This window comes from Galeopterus variegatus, unplaced genomic scaffold (assembly GCF_000696425.1).
Source record: "Galeopterus variegatus unplaced genomic scaffold, G_variegatus-3.0.2 Scaffold6817, whole genome shotgun sequence".
Classification (NCBI taxonomy): Eukaryota; Metazoa; Chordata; class Mammalia; order Dermoptera; family Cynocephalidae; genus Galeopterus; species Galeopterus variegatus.
The window spans coordinates 64,801-82,279 of NW_007732928.1; the positions used below are offsets into that span (position 1 = coordinate 64,801).

Here is a 17,479-nt window from a genome sequence, read left to right on the forward strand (position 1 = left end):
TAGTGTTAAACACACAAAATCTCCCGTCACATTACATTTTATATTTTGAAATATGGAAGCATATTTTAAATACTCTTAAGGCATTTATTTATTAAAATGTTCTCCACCAAGATTTCACATTAGCTTAAAATCCAATTCACCTGAGGTCACCACCTCAGTGTGTTACATGACACCTTCTCCAGGGGTCCGTATGACCAGCATTCATGCAGCAAGCCCCCTGGTCAGGCTCTTTGTTCCGCAAGTGAATCAACACTGCTCTGCCATGAGCTAAAGCTCCTAACTCAAACTTACTGGGAAAGGAGTGAGAACTCTGCAGAGTGCACTTTGAGAAGAGGTACTTTTTGCTGATGAAAAGAGAACAGTGACTTCTCTGAGAACAATAAAAGGGGGTATTTTGCAGTGAAGCACATGATTTGGAGTGAAGAATTCGGATGTTGCTCTGCTGCTCCAGGCTGTTCATACTCTTCTGCGAAGCAGGGTCATTTTCCCTCTTGTTCTCCCGGCAGATCAATTCAATGTTCCTTAGCTTTCTGAAGCAGAAATCTCTCTCTTTCTCCAAGTCTTTGATGGTAAGTTTCAATACGTTGACCTGCTGTGTCAATTCAGTGGCTTCCTCGTCCCCGTTGCCCACACCAGGGTCTTCTGCACCATCCCTGGGCCAGCTTTAGGAGTCACAGTAGTTCTCTGTGACACGGGCCCCTGTGGAGCTGCGCTGCTAGAGCTGAGAGCTTTCTTCGGTTTACTCAGAGCTGGAGCAACCAGGGAGGGAGTCACTGTAGTCTCTCAACCTTGTCTGACAGCGACAGGCTTCATAGTCTTTTCCATCAGAGTTTGCGTCAAAAAACTTCTTGAACCACTGAACGAATTCAAAATTGTCCTGAAACTTTCCCTTTACTAATTTGTCCACTGGAATTATTTTGTCAGTACCCATCCTCTTACAACCTGCTTGTAGTAGTTTGATGTTCTGGATGTATTCGTGTTCTAGCTTAGCTTGGAATTTCACTTTCTTCAAGGTGATGGAACAAGGGAAAAGCATGTTCATAAACTGACAGTAGGCAGCCCCTGAGCGCAGCTGCTCAACCTTTTTCAGATTCAACTGCAGAGATTCACTGATCCAGCCCAGCATGTCATGTCGACTTAAGTTATTGCTGGTGACCGACGTCCAGTATACATACACTGCTGTTTTGGGCTCTTGGCAGAACCGTATCCACAGCACCAGCTCTGGTTCTGTCTTCAGAACATTACTGAATTTATTTCTCCTAACTGTAATTATGTAACCTTTATTTACATAAGGTTAATAACCAGAAAGTTTGAAAAAGTTGCTCTGTAAAGCCATTTGGTGTCATTGACCAATTGCATCCCTGCTGAGAAGCAAGAGGCCTTGTTGCCTGGATGAATAGAGGGTGTGTTTCAGCCCTGAGATGTTCGAATCAAAGGGCTTGGTTTTCATTGAGCATTTCTCTGATGATTCTTCCGGTTATCCCTGAAATTTCTATGTATTGTGTTTTTAGGGAAATGAGGTGCATCCAGTTTTTTAATCTAACAACTACTTCTGGAGACTTGCCCACATCTCTGGGATTTGAGGGGGGTGGTGTCCCATTTTACTGTCTTTTAAAAAATTTACATTTAATGTGTTTTCTCTTCTCTACTCTCCTTGCCCACTGGGGACTCCTCTTTGGCCCCTTAAAGTCTGCTGCTTAGAGCTGAAAGTACACCAGGCGGGTGCTCACGCTGCAAGTTCTCTCTGGACCTCTGGCAAAAGGAGTGATCAGGGAAGGCCATCGTTCCCTTGGGATCTGCAAGGTTCAGGTGTTTTTGGTATCTGCCGTCCACTGCTCTCTGCTGTTATCCGAATACTTAGCCAGTGCACTAATTTCTTTGGAGATATAAGTCATCAACGTTTTACTAAATGTGAATTTTCTTTTGCAGAAAATACAATACCATGTCTGAGTTAATTATTAGTATTTGAAATATTTCATTCCTTAACTCTCCCTCATTTGGTTTGCCCACAGCCTATTCAGTCCGTTTGTTTGGCAGAGTTCTGCAAAATGTGTGTCACCACTACTGAGACTGTTCATCCCCTGATGTATTTGTATTGATTTGTTTCTGATGGTAGCTTGTCCTAAAATGTGTACAGAAAGCAAGTATTTTATGATAAAATTGTTGTGTAGTGCGTGCTCTGTGTGGAATTCAGAGGAAAACCCAGATTCAGTGAGTAACAATGCCAAAAAATGCAAGTAACCAGCCATTGTTCAAATGACAGCGGTGCTATTTCTCTTTTGTGGACTTTTAGACATTTGTTGCCCTAAAATTCCATTTTATTGGGAACCAAGTTTCCACCTGGTCTTTCTTGACAGGGTTTTTTTTTTTTTCTCTGTTAAGCAGTTTCTAAATAAAATTCTGTATTTAAAAAAAAAAAAGGTTACATAATTACAGTTAGGAGAAATAAATTCAAGAGATCTATTGTACAGCAAGATGATTATAATTAATGACAATTTAGTGTATTCTTGAAAAATGAAGAGGGTAGACATTAAGTGTCCTCACCACAAAAATGATATCTAATAATAATGTGAGGTAATGCAATCGCTAATTAGCTACGTTTAACCATTTCACAATGTATATGCACTTCTAAACATCATGTTGTACCTGACAAATACATTCAATCTTGTCTGTCAAATTTAAAAAAAAGACATCCCTACAACTGTGTTCATCAGACCTTTTTCTGAGTTCTGCCCTAAAGAGCACAGTTCTGTCCCCAGTCCATTGTATAACAAATGCTGTTCTAACTCGGTTTTCCCAGATGAAAGCATAATCTTCTCCTGTCCCCATGACCTCTCTCCAATTTGTTTTAGTTAAACTGCTTCTACTGTTTCTGTGTCTTAGTTTTTTTTTTTTTTCCTTTTTGTCTTTTTTTCGTGTCCAGCAATGGATCGCAGCCCCCAGTGTTGCACCCGCACCTCACTTAGCCAGTGAGTGGGAACCGGTCTGTATGTGGGATCCGAACCCTCGGCGGGAGCGCAGCTGCGCTCCCAAGCGGTGCACTGTAGCAGTGCGCCACCGGGCTGGCCCCTGTGTCTTAGTTTTTGAGAACAGATTTCACACCAGTGGAGAGAAAAAGGCAGAAAGAGATTTCAGGATATTGAATAAAGTGAAGAGCTGCACTTGGCGAATGAGAGAGAGAGACAGCACTGTGGTGCTTCTAAAAAGCCGGTGAAAACCATCCTTCCCATGGAAGCGCTGACTGATAACCAGCACAAGTAGACACTGACATCTGAGGTCATTTTGATAAATGAGAGATGGCAAAAGAGAAAGCTGCATAAAAAGCTTTTTAATACCATACTGTACTGAGTATAACTACAGAATGGACATGGAAAAATATAAATTCAGGTTACAGCACATTTGTGTAATACAGAAGTCATGGTCAAATCGTCAGTGAAAGAAGGAAATTAAATCTTCTATGTTTCGTGGTTTAAATTTATACATAGACCATTCTAAGAAGTGTTTAATTATTTTAGAAAAATACTAAAGTTTAATCTTAGTCTCATTAGTGTTTTCTATTTTATAAAGAATAAAAATTTCCGTCAGCTGATCCTGCTAGGCACACGACCGGAGCTCTGTGCATTAGCACAGAACGCCCCTGGGAGCTGTCTTTGTGAAACCGAACATGCGAGGTGAATGGCAATCCCAGAGTCAGGGGCTGGGGGGACCACGTTGGAAGTGGGAGATCCCAGGAACATCTGAGAGATGAGTTATCAGAGCCACTTTTATTTACAGTTGAAAAAGTTGAAGCTTTGTGATGTTTCGGGATTTGCTGGGGCCACATGCTGAACATTTCTCCAATAAAGAGAGAGCATCTTTCCACCAAAGGCCCATGAGAGCCTCTCTGTAGTCAGTCACCAGCGCTGGCTCTAGCCACGTCTCATCCTTCACACTGATGGAAATTTGATGATGTGAGTTACTCAGGGTGTTAAGATGAACTACTTAGGAAAAAAAATTCATTGATCATATATCAATAATTAGGTGACAAGCTATAGCTTTCCAAAAATTTTATAGTAGTGCTAATTAATAAGCCAGGCACATAGATAAATACTACATAACTTACTTTATATGTGGAATCTAAAATAGTAAAACTCACAGAAGCAGAGAGTTGAATAGGTTACCAGGTGTGTGTGTGGGGGGGAGATGAGGAATAGTCGTTTAATAGGTATAAAGTTTCAGCTATGCAAGATAAATAAGTTTTAGAGATCAGCTGTGCAGTATTGTGCCTGTAGTTAACAATACTGTATTGTGCACTTAAAAATGTAAGTGGGTAGAAGGTAATGTAATAGCTTAAAAATGTTAAGAGGGTAGATCTCATATTAATTGTTCTTACCACAATTAAAAAAAAAAGAAATATACTAAAAAATAACAAGTAAATAAATAACCTAGCAATGAAAATTCTCATACGTATACTTTCTAGCTTCTGATGACTTATTTCTCTTGATAGTTTCCTGGTGGATGTTGATAGATTCACCAAGTGACACGATGTGAGGAGTCCAAGCCTGTTGCTCCATATTCCTATCCCCCAATTCAGAAAAGTGAGCCAATTCCAGATGTCACCAGTGGCCAATCTGAATGTTCATCCCTATTTCTGCCTCCTTATTCTCTCTCTCCACAACAAGCAGCTACAGGCTGAGGGTGGCCTCATGGGCAGGGCAGGAGTGAAGAAGAAGCACCAGTGAAGGAGACGGGGGAAGAGGAGCCGAGAGGGTTCCCACAGGACTGCTTCCCAAGGGGAGCCAGTGCTCTTGGACCTGTTCACACCCAGGTGGACTACATGGCTGCTGAGTCATCCTGAGACACAGATTTCAGTAGAAAGGAAGTGGGCTTCAAGCTGTGCATGTGGGACCGGTCATCCTGGTCCTTCCTGGGCTGTGGGCCCAAGCCAGCCACCTGGCCAAGCTTGCACCTTCCCTCAATGTGTGCTGTGTGCATCTGTGGTAACATGTGGGCTGTGCCTAGCATCATGCCTAGAATACGGGGTACTCACCAGAGTTTCTTAGAGAAATGAAAGAAGACCATGTTTGTAACACTATTCAAAACAATTACCCCAACTCTCACACCCATATCCAGTGTTCCACAAATAAAGGTTTTTTCCAGTACTTGTCTGCAATTTAGGCTTACTTAGCTTTACAAACCCATCTTCTTTTCTGGGCCAAGAGCTGGTCATCCTCAAATCACCTTATCAAAGACTCTCAGCTACACCTGCTCTGGTAGAGAAGTTGTTCTCAACTAGGTAGGTCAAAGCTCAGAGGGACCTAAATCCATGGGATAGAAGAAGTCAGAGTTTAATGGTGCTGGACTCAGGCCGCAGAGATAGATAAAGGAAAGATGACGAATGGTGAGAGGTGTCTAGAATGCTCAGTAAGTTCTACGCACTCAGTCCACACAATGCCCTATGAGGTGGCATATATCTCATAGTTGAGGAAATTGAGGTCTAGTGAGTTCGCATAAAGTATTCCAAGTCATGTAGCTAGTCAGTTATGGAGCCAAGATGTAAATCAAAGTCTGCGGGCTCCAAGCACAAGTTCTTTTACTCCTAATCGATGCTCTTCTCAGATTTGCCAGGCTTCACTCATCCAGGTGACCACCTCCTAACGGCTAGACTCTGACACAGCTGCCAAAAGTCATCATAATTGTCCCCAGGATCAAAGGCAAGCAGAATCAAGAGGCCCCATGTCCTTGGCTCAAGGGAGATATTTAATGTGCTGCAGTAACTCTTTAATTGGTTAAATGAGTTTTGGAGCTCAAATTTAGGACATTCTAAATCCCAACCAATTTCTTAATGCTCTGAAATTTTATGGAATTTGCAATAGTGACATAACAGAATGAATTTTGTCATTATAGATATCCTGGTTAATTTCCAGCTTTTCTTTGAAATATCTGCTTGATTTGAGGCAAGTTATTTAATCTGGCTGGACTTCAGGTCCCAACCTTACTTCAAAGGGTTATTACTGAAACTAAACAGATAATGAATCTGCAATTGCCTAGCACTTTCTGTATTGATCGTTATGACAATTTCCGTTCAAAAAAGTACCTATTCTATAAATAAACCTGTCTTCAACAGTAGGAAAGACAAGGTCTTTTTAAAAAATATACATCACTACCTGCTTAGCTAACTACCTAGGCTCTTTATGAATCCTTGTTAAATTAGTAAAAGAAAAAATGGAGCATAAAATCAGGAGAACGTGCTGCATGTAAGGCAGAGTTGTCAGATGCCCCAGAGTCTTCCTGATAATCTCAGACTGTACTTAGAGAAATTCACGAAGGTGCTGTGTATGGTACTTTTAAAAATGTCTCTCCTTCCCTAAAACATAGACAGTGCAAATTAACAAAAACTTTATCTTGATAATATCATTTGGAATTGTTACTTGAGGACTTGTGTAGTGATGATCAGGAGGTTTCTGCTGCAGGAGAGGGGTATCTGTGCTCACTATGAGAAATGGGGAGTCCTAGCCACAGGAAGCTGTGTCCCAAAAGCTTTCAACAAGAGGCTTCAGCTAAGCTTCTGCTGGAGGTATTAACAGGCACTTCCCAAAATGTTGAGTTTGGAGTTTTGTTATCGTGAAATGCATTACTCTACCTTATCCAATGCATATACGTTATGAAAAACAACACTGAAATGCATAAATATACACATACATACACACATACACATGCACAGACACATACAGGCATACATACAGACACACATGCACACACACAAACAGAAACACACGTGCACACACATACATGCACACGGTACAACATACACAAAGGTGCATGCACACAGGCATACACGCACATACATACACACACACACATGCACTGGCACACAGACACATATACGCAGAGACACATACACAGAGTGATTTTCTCAGCAATTGGAGATGATGCATTTTGATAATATTGCATGGTAAGAACAAATCAAAGTAATTTTTTGCACATATTGGATAATGTTTGGCACACAGTATTTGCTCGACATTTTTGAGAGATTGTTGAATAAATACAGAGGACATTATCCTTTTCTTCCCCCTCCAAAATGCCACCTCCCTATTATAAAGAGTTTGGGGGACTGAATTGACCTCTGTTTTAGAAGAACTGGTTAAATTCACCAAAGCATTGCTTAAGTCTACACTTTTCTTAGCCTAATTTACAGGCCTAGTAACATTTCAAAATATGAATGGAAGGTCACATTTTTCCAGAAGGTTTTTCTTAGAACCTTGTTTCAAAGAAAAGCAAAGCTTCCTGTTACACAAGATGAAAGACTTTAAAAAAAAATTTTGTGACGAAGACTCTTTGGACATTAAATAGCTTATTAAATAGCTCTTTGATGAATTACAGTAAGTGTAAATAAATAAGAAACATATGGATTGGATTTCCTTTGAAACTGAAATGGACTTGAATTACAAGAAAGAGAACTGTTTTTTTTTGTTTTTAACACAACAACAAACAAACAAAATCCTAGAAATAAAGCCTATGGTATTGCTGCTCCAAGAATTTCCTGTGTTGATTTTCAACTTACATAAAATCTAATTATTAGGACATGGAAAATAGTCAGTGATTTTGGATATATCTCAGTTATTCAAAGTATGAATAATAACTAATATGAAGAATGTTGACATATTTTTAAGACGTCACATGGTTGTCATCGTTTAATCTGACTCAAGCATGTTCTCTAGTTAAATAAAAGATACACCACTTTCTCTCAATCATTAAAACCAGACAATTTTCATTATTATTTTATGGATAAAGCTTTAATATAATAAATATACTTCATTTGCACTATTGTTTGAAATATTTTATATATATATATATATTTTTAAGGACAAGTGTTGCAAATTGTTTGTAATCAAGATATTTTCCTGTGGAATTAAGAATCCTTCGGCAACTCTGTTTTCAAATGAGAAATGTATGGAGTTGGTGGGGGAAGCAGGAATGTGGCTTGTAAATAACCTTGAAATTAGCGGGAGGCCTGTTTGCTGGGCCTGTGGTGGGAACTTCTCCTGAAGACTGGATTTTTGTTCTATCTAGTTTCCATTTCTGTTTTCTTCATGCAAAAACCCATTTACATGTAATGCTTGATGTAGTTGAAATTAAATGGAAGGGGGGGAAAAGAGTTTGGGCCTCCCAGAAAATACATAACAACAACAACAACAACAACAACAATAATAAATGGCAATAGCATAATAATTCCTATTATTTGCATAGTTTCTATTCTGTGCCAGCCACGGTATGGATTTCTGCATATTATTTGCCTTATTTAATCTTCATGGAAAAGTCATTAGGGAGACACTGTTGTCTCTGTTTTGCATTTGAAGCAGCCTTCTCCTCCAGAGCTTGTGGCAGCCTGAATAAATAATCCTGGAACCTAACTCTGACTCGGGACCATCACAATATATGGGCAACTCAGAAAACCCCCATGCCTGGGTGGCCAGCCTTTTATGTTCCTTGTTTTCTCCAGTATGAATTATCTACAGCAGGCATTTGGGCTGACACATACAGGTCAGGGTTTCCACAATTAAAAGGGATCCTGAAGACAACAGAAATAGCAAAAACATTTTCCAAGTGTTTCAAATTCTAAGCATGATTATTTCAGTTTAAGAAACAAATAAAAAAACCTGGTTATTATTACCCTTACCACCTGTGCAGTTGACCCACTGGCTGGAATGTGGTCTAAGAAAAGAAACTTGTGCCTTCTGCTGGCTCTTTTTGAGCACCTCTAAGTTTAAACAAATTCAGTAGCACCAATTTCAGGGAGGTGTGGCAGAAACACTCGTGGATCTCCAGTGATCCCAGGTAGGATTTCAGTTACCTAAGAGCGTTTGTTTCTGGCAAGAGCTCATGAAAGGGCATGGCTCCCCAAAGGGGATTTTTGGTGGCTTCCGGGAAGGCTCTGAACTTTCACAGATTATGTAGGGTAGCCTGGCATGGGTGCATTAGTTTGTCATAACCCTTCCTCTGGCATCAGCTCACTCCATCAGCAGAGATGATGACCAGATCTTTCCTGTACACATTTCATGATTGTACGACTGAAATGTTTCAGAGTTGTTTTGGAAAGGTCATCTGGTTTTCCCATGAAAAGAAGACAATAAAAGCTTTTTCATTTGAAAGGAAAGGTCATGTTGACAATTTGAGACTATTAAGTCTATTCTTAAATAATGTTTCCATTTCTTGTTGAAAACCCAAAATAATCATCTCCTTATATTTTTATGACACTTTACAGTCTATAAACACATTTTATTTTTATTTATTGTTATTTCTTTTGGAGTTTTTTAAAATGAGCATATTTCTTTTCTTTTTATTTTAAAATTTCATTTCATTTAATTTAATCAATATACAAAGTGGTTGATTTTTGTGTCCCTTTACCGAATTCTCTCTCCCCCTTCCCTCTCCCCGCCTGCCCATTAACATCATATCTGTTTGCTTGTCTTAACAACTTCAAGGAACTGTGATTGTTGTGTCTTCTTCCCACCCTACCACATTTGTTTGTGCATTTAATTTATTTTTAGCTCCCACAGATAAGTGAGTACATGTGGTATTTCTCTCTCTGTACCTGACTTATATCACTTAATATATTTTTAAGTCCATCCATGTTGCTGCAAATGGTAGTATTTCATTCTTTTTTATAGCAGAGTAGTACTCCATTGTGTAGATATACCACAGTCTCCTTATCCACTCATGGACATTTGGGCTGATTCCAGCTCTTGGCTATTGTAAATAGTGCTGCACTGAATATTGGAGTACAGATATCCTTCAACATGATGATGTACATTCCTCTGGGTATATTCCCAGCAGCGATAGCTGGGTCATATGGTAGATTTAGCTGCAATTATTTGAGAAACTTTCAAACCATTTTCCATAAAGGCTGCACCATTTTGCAGTCCCATTAACAATGTATGAGTGTTCCTTTTTCTCAGCAACCTTACCAGCATTTATCTTTCACAGTCATTTGGATATTAGTCATCCTAACTGGAGTGAGGTGGTATCTCAGTGTGGTTTTGATCTGTATTTCTCAAATGTTGAGTGATGTTGAGCATTTTTCCATGTATCTGTTAGGCATTCGTATATCTTCCTTTGAGAAATGCCTATATAGCTCCTTTGCCCATTTTTTAATTGGGTTACTTGTTTTTTGCTGTAAAGTTGTTTCAGTTCCTTGTATATTCTGTATATTAATCCTTTGTCAGATGTATATTTTGCAAATATTTTCTCCCAGTCTGTTGGTTGTCTTTTAACTCTGTTAATGGTTTCTCTTGCTGTGCAGAAGCTTTTTAGATTGATATAATCCCATTTGTTTATTTTTCCTTTGGTTGCCTGTGCTTTTGGGGTTGTATTCATGAAGTCTGGGCCCAGTCGTACTTCCTAGAGTGTTTCCCCTATGTTTTCTTTAAGGAGTTTTATTGTTTCAGGGTGTATATTTAATTATTTAATCCATTTAGAGTTGATTTTGGTGTATAGTGAGAGGTAGAGGTCTAGTTTCATTCTCCTGCCTATGGATCTCCAGTTTTTCCAGCACCATTTGCTGAAGAGGCAGTCTCTTCCCCAGTGTGTAGACTTGCTGCCTTTGTCCAAGATCAGATGGCTGTAGGTGTATGGGTTGATTTCTGGATTCTCTATTCTATTCCATTGATCCGTGTGTCTGTTCTTATGCCAGTAACATATTGTTTTGGTTATTATACCTTTGTAGTATAGTTTAAAGTCAAGTAGTGTTATGCCTCCAGCTTTATGTTTTTGGCTCAGGATTGCTTTGGCTATTCATGATCTTTTGTTATTCCATAAAATGTTAGGATAGTTTTTTTCATTTCTGAGAGAAACATCATTGGAATTTTGATGGGGATTGCATTGAATTTGTAGATCACTTTGGGTAGTGTGAACATTTTCACAATGTTAATTGTTCCAATCCAAGAGCATGGGATATCTTTCCATCTTCTTGTGTCCTCTTTAATTTCTCTCAATAGTGGTTTGTAGTTCTCATTGTAGAGATTTTTCACATCTTTGGTCATCTTTATTCATAAGTATATTATTTTTTCTGGTGGCATTTGTAAATTGGCTAGCTTTCTTGATTTCTTTTTCTGCATGTTCACTATTGGAGTATAGAAATGCTACTGATTTTTGTGTGTTGATTTTGTATCCTGCAACTTTGCTGAAATCATTTATCAACTCCAAGAGTTTTTTTGTAGAGGCTTTAGGCTGTTCGGTATATAGGATCATATCATCTGCAAACAGGGACAGTTTGACTTCATCCTTTCCAATCTGTATGCCCTTTTTTCCTTCTCTTCTCTGACTGCTCTGGCTAGTACTTCCAACACTATGTTGAATAGGAGTGGTGAGAGTAAGCATCTTTGTCTAGTTCCTGTTCTTAAGGGAAAAGATCTTAGCTTTTCCCCATTCAGGATGATATTGGCAGTGGGCTTATCACATATGGCTTTAATTATGTTGAGATACTTTCCATCTATACCTAACTTGTAGAGAGTCTTGATCATGAATGAATGATGAATTTTGTCAAATGCTTCTTCAGCATCTATGGAGATGATCATATGGTCTTTGTCTTTGATTTTATTGATGTGGTGTATCACATTTATTGATTTGCATATGTTGAACCAACCTTACATCCCTGGGATAAATCCCACTTGATCATGATACATAATTTTGTGTATGTGTTGCTGTATTCTGCTAGCTAGCATTTTATTGAGCATTTTAAAATCTATATTCATCAAGGATATTGGCCTGTAGTTTTCTTTTTTTTGTTGTATCTTTGTCTGGTTTTTGTATCAGGGTGATGTTTGCTTCATAGAATAAATTTGGGAGAATGGCCTCTGTTACAATCTTTTGGAATAGTTTGTAGAGGATTGGTGTCAATTCCTCTTCGAATGTTTGGTAGAATTCTGCTGTGAATCCATCTGGTCCTGGGCTTTTCTTTGTTGGGAGCCTTCTGATAACAGCTTCGATCTCTTCTATTGTTATTGGTCTGTTCAGATTTTCTACATCTTCTTGGCTCAGTTTTGGTAGTTTGTGTGTGTCCAGAAATTTATCCATTTCCTCCAGATTTTCAAATTTGTTGGCATATAATTGTTTATAATAGTCTCTAATGATTTCTTGTATTTGTGAGGTATCAGTTGTAATATCACCTTTTTCATCTCTAATTTTTGTTATTTAGGTCTTCTTTATTCTTTTTTTAGTAAGCCTTGCTGATGGTTTGTCAATTTTGTTTATCTTTTCAAAAAAACACAACTTTTTGATTCATTGATCTTTTGTGTCATTTTGGGGGTTTTTATTTCATTAAGTTCTGCTCTGATCTTCATGGTTCCTTGTTGTCTGCTAACTTTGGGTTTGGATGTTCTTGTTTTTCTAGTTCTCTAAGGTGAATTGTTTGGTTATTTACTTGCCATCTTTCCATTCTTCTGAAGTAAGCACTTAATGCAATAAATTTCCCCCTTAGTACTGCTTTTGCAGTATCCCACAGGGTTTGGTATGATGTATCGTTGTTTTCATTAGCTTCAGTAAATTTTTTGATTTCCTGTTTAATTTCTTCTTGGACCCATATGCCATTATGTAGAATGCTGTTTAATTTCCATGTGTTTGTATAGTTTCCAGAATTTCATTTGTTATTGTTTTCTGATTTAAATCCATTGTGATCTGAAAAAGTACATGGAAAAATTCCAATTGCTTTGAATTTGTTGAGACTTGATTTGTGACCTAACATGTGATCTATCCTGGAGAATGTTCCATATGCTGATGAGAAGAATGAGTATTCTGCGGTTGTTAGATGGAATGTTCTGTAGATATCTCCCAAGTCCAATTGGTCTAAAGTGTTGTTTAGATCTTGTGTTTCTGTGCTGATTCTTTGCCTAGATGATCTGTCCAATATTGAGAGTGGGGTGTTCAAGTCCCCCGCTATTATGGTATTAGTGTCTATCTCATTCTTTAGTTCTAATAGTGTTTGCTTTATTAATCTGGCTGCTCTGATGTTGGGTGTGTATATATTTATGATTTTTATGTCTTCTTGATGGATAAATCCTTTTATCTTTATATAGTCACCTTCTTTATCTCTTTTTATGGTTTTTAGTTTAAAGTCTATTTTACCAGATATAAGAATAGCTACTCCACTTTGTTTTTCTTTTCTGTTTGCATGGTATATCTTTTTCCATCCCTTCACTCTTAATCTATGTGTGTCTTTATAGGTGGGGTGAGTCCCTTGAAGGCAGCATATAGTTGGGTACACCTTTTAAATCCAGTCAGTCAGTCTGTGTTTTTTGAGTGTGGAATTTAGTCCTTTTACATTAAGAGTTGTTATTGAAAAGTGTTGATTTACTCATAGTATTTTATTGCTTTTTGTTTGGATGTCTTAAGTGTCTTTTGTTCCTTTCTTTTTGATTTACTGTTTGTCTTCTGTATTTGTTGGTTTCTTGGGGTGGTAGATAAACCTTTTTTTTTTCTCTTTATTGTTAGCATTTTTATTTTAGTAGTGGGTTTTGATATTTTCTTGAGTATTTATGGCAGTGGTGGTGGTTTTTCAGGTACCAAACCCAGTACTCACTTGAGAATTTCTTATAAGGCTGGTTGTGTGGTAGTGAACTCCTGCAGTTTTTGTTTGTCTGAGAAATATACTATTTGTCCTCCATTTCTGAAGGATAGTCTTGCTGGGTAAAGTATTCTTGACTGGCAATTTTTGTCTTTTAGTATTTTGAATATATCATCCCAATCATTTCTGGCTTTTAGCATTTGTAATGAAAAGCCTGATGTTAGTCTGATTGGGGCTCCCTTACAGGTGACTTGATGCTTCTCTCTTGCATCTTTTAAGATTCTCTCTTTGTCTTTCAGTTTTGCCAATTTGACTATAACATGTCTTGGAGAGGACCTTTTTGGGTTGAATACATCTGGGGATCTTTGAGCTTCCTGAATCTGAAGATCTGTGTCTTTTTCTATACCTGGGAATTTTTCTGTCACTATTTTGTTGAATATGTTTTCAATGCAATCTCCTTTTTCCTGCCCTTCTGGAATACCCATGATTTGGATATTTGAGTGCTTAAGGTTGTCTGTTATCTCTCTTAGATTTTCTTAAATGTTCTTAATTCTTTCTTCTTCTTTTTTTTTTTTTTTTGTCCACCTGTGTCATTTCAAACAGCCCATCTTCAAGGTCAAAAATTCTCTCTTCTGCTTGTTCTAGCTTGCTGGTTAAACTCTCTGTTGTGTTTTTTATTTCACTGAATGAATTCTTCAGCTCTGCAGGCTCTGCTACATTCTTTTTCAGGGCATTGATTTCCTTGTACATTTCTTCTTTCAGGTCCTGTATAGTTTTCCTCATTTCATCATGTTGTTTAGCTGAGTTTTTTTGTATCTTGTTTAGTTTCCTTAGAATTATCGCTTGAAATTCCTTGTCAGTCATTTCAAGGGCTTCTTGTTCTACAGGATCTAAAGCTTGAGAGTTACTACCCTTTGGTGGTGTTGTACTTTCTGGATTTTTCACATTTCTGGTATCTTTCCTTTGGTCTTTAGTCCTTGTGGCAGGGGATTTCATGGTCCACTTTTGACCCTATTGTCTTGCTCAGATCCTGCTGGGACTGCCAATTTTGTATGGCTGCCTTGGTGCCTGTAGGTAGTATGCTCAGGCTTCTCTGGGCTGTGGGGAATTTCCTGGGCTGGGGGTCCCGTGGTGGTGCCCACCTTCACCAGCATGGGCACCTCAGAGCGTGTGGTCCTGACAGCTCTTGGGTCTCTCTGGGGAGGGGGGTGGGCTCTGGGTGGTGCGCACTTGCCTAGGCTGGGGTGTCCTGTGCCAGTGCCTACTGGCTCCAGCATGGGTGCCTCAGGGCGTGTGGTCACACCTTTTATTTTTATCACCTGATCATGTCATCGTCTAGGTCGTCATTCCTTGGAATGGCTTTCAGTTGTAGCTCTACATTCTCTGACTTGTAGTGAGACCATTTGGTCCAATGAATGACATCTGAATGGCTAACTAAGCCCCAGGTCTCCTGACAGTGGCAGTTGCTACGAATCACATGGTGGGTCATAGTATGGATTACTCTTGGAGAAGCAGAAGCAATGAAGTTTGTACTTAGCTCTGATGACTTTGCAATTAGCAATTACATACAAATTAGCAACCAAATCTTCTTTGAGTTTCCCTTTTCTCATTTGGAAAGTGAAGATACTAATGCCTACATCCCAGGGCTGTCATCAAGAAGAAATAGAATGACCATATGTGAAATCACTTTGAGAACTGCTCTGGGCTTTGCATGGCACTCTAGTGTTTCCTCTGTGGGTCCAAGAGTGGTATGTATCAACTGAACAAAAGAAAAAAGTGTGGTACAAGTGATGGGTGCTGTTACCATGATTCTGAAGGTTAAAAAAATGAAGATCTAGGACTTTCAAACCATCATCCTTGATATATATATCTCTGAATTATTAAATTGTCTTAAGTGCCCACAGTGAACCTCTTGGGATTACTCCTTACTAAATAAATTTTCTGCTTTGTGGAAAATGAAACCATTACTATTCAAGCTAGATACAGGGAGACATCTTTGCATACTTTTTTTTTTAACCCCTAGATCTAAATCTTCTATAATCCTTCAAAATCTATGCAAGTTAAAGTTTAAAATATTTTTATTTCTGGAGTTGCTAACCTTTTGTCCACAATCTTGACTACAGGAATGGGACTTCAAGAAGTCCAGGAGTTCATTGTTGTATTTCCAGCATTTAGAGCAGTTCCTGACATGTGGAAGGCAGTCTTATCATTATTTGTTTAAAGAAAGAATAAATTGGTCATAATCTACCCTTTTATAAATTATCAAAAATACAGGCATATTTATATAACTTATCCAGTGTTTAAATCTCATTAGGATGAGCAACATGAACAAATGAATATCATATTTTCATTTTCTTGCTGAATACAAAATTCTCACATCCCCCACCCCCAGCACACTGTTACCCTTTTATGATATCTAAGAGGAATTTTAAGTTCAGCCAAATCCATAAATGTCCAATGACACTCTCACCCAACCAAATATCCTAGGTATCTGAATGAGTGACACCATCCCCTCAGGGAGAGGCTTTTCCCTGGAATCCTGGTCCTTTTTCTGTTGGAATCTTTCTTTAGTTTTGCTCACTGCCATGATGAGGAAGGCAGCCATGCCACATACCAGTCCATTCTGGTAGTAAATTTCCCATATGGGATAAGTAACAATATCACTACATTTTTGAAACTTTTGTTTATTTCAAAATAATTATAGACTCACAGGAATTTGTAGAAAAAATGTACAAGAAGCTTGCATACTCTTCCAATATCAACACCTTACATGTCTGTAGTAAAACATCAACACCCTGACACTGACATTGGTACGGTCAATAGAGCTTATTGGACTTTTACCATTTGTACATGCACTTATCTGTGAGTGTGTGTGTGTGCATGTGTGTGTAGCTCTACACAATTTTATCATGTCCTACCCCCAAACCCTAGTCCCTGGCAAACACAAGCTAGAATTTTCTGTCTCTATAATCACATTATTCTGAGAATGTTAGGTAAATGGAATCATACAGTGTGAAACCTTTTGAGAATGGCTTTTCTTAAAACTCAACATAATACCAGGAGTTCTGTCCAAACTGGAGCATATTTCAATAGTCCGTTCTTATTTCCTACTGAGAAGTATCCCATGCGAGGACCCAGAGGTGATTCTGTTCATTCTCTTCTAACACGACTGGAGACACAAGCTTGCAGAAACTTCACTGTGTGATTGCATATGGCTGGGACATGAGTCAAGGGTGCACTGGAGAGGTAAATTCAGCATGGGTGAATAGGCGGTTTCAGTATGGAGGCCAATTTTGTGTGAAGATACCTCTAGTGCTACATAAATTGAGCCAAACTTAGATAATAAGAAACTAAAAGGCAAAAGTTAAGAACAAAGACATGTACATACTATGACTTGATTTATACAAATAATATTATATTAAATATATGTGGGCTTAAAAAGAAACATTCAGGAATATATTATGCTTTAATTTGATGATTATGAAAATTGTTCTTAATTTTCAAAAAAATATCAGTTTCCCAGAATTAGTAGAAACAATTTCACCAAGGTATATGTCTTTATACAGGACAGAAAGATAAAATGGCACAAATACATTTTTATATGAGTTTAGTTCTCAAATGGAATTGCAATATTGTTGATGTCATCCTAGGGTAAGTACAAAGATTTTGACAAACTTGGAAACTTTTGGGGACCTTTTGATTGCAATTTTTCAAAATTAATGTAAAATTTCCCTTCAAATTTAAAGAGAAAAAGTATAAGGGTACTTCAAAAAGTTTATGGAAAGATTTGTGTTATCTTTCAATTATATTTTTCCATGAACTTTTTGAAGTACTCTCCTATATGTATATGCATGCATATTACATGTATATTTTTATCACATATATTCTATATGTATATATGTGTCCAAACTGTAATTATGTACCTATATAATTATATAT

The 17,479-nt window shown here is 38.1% G+C and overlaps 1 pseudogene; it reads right to left on the reverse strand.

The window, feature by feature from the left end:
* Positions 1 to 291: 291 nt before the first annotated feature.
* Positions 292 to 1,782, reverse strand: LOC103606747 (annotated as a pseudogene).
* Between the last annotated feature and the right edge of the window lie 15,697 nt (positions 1,783 to 17,479).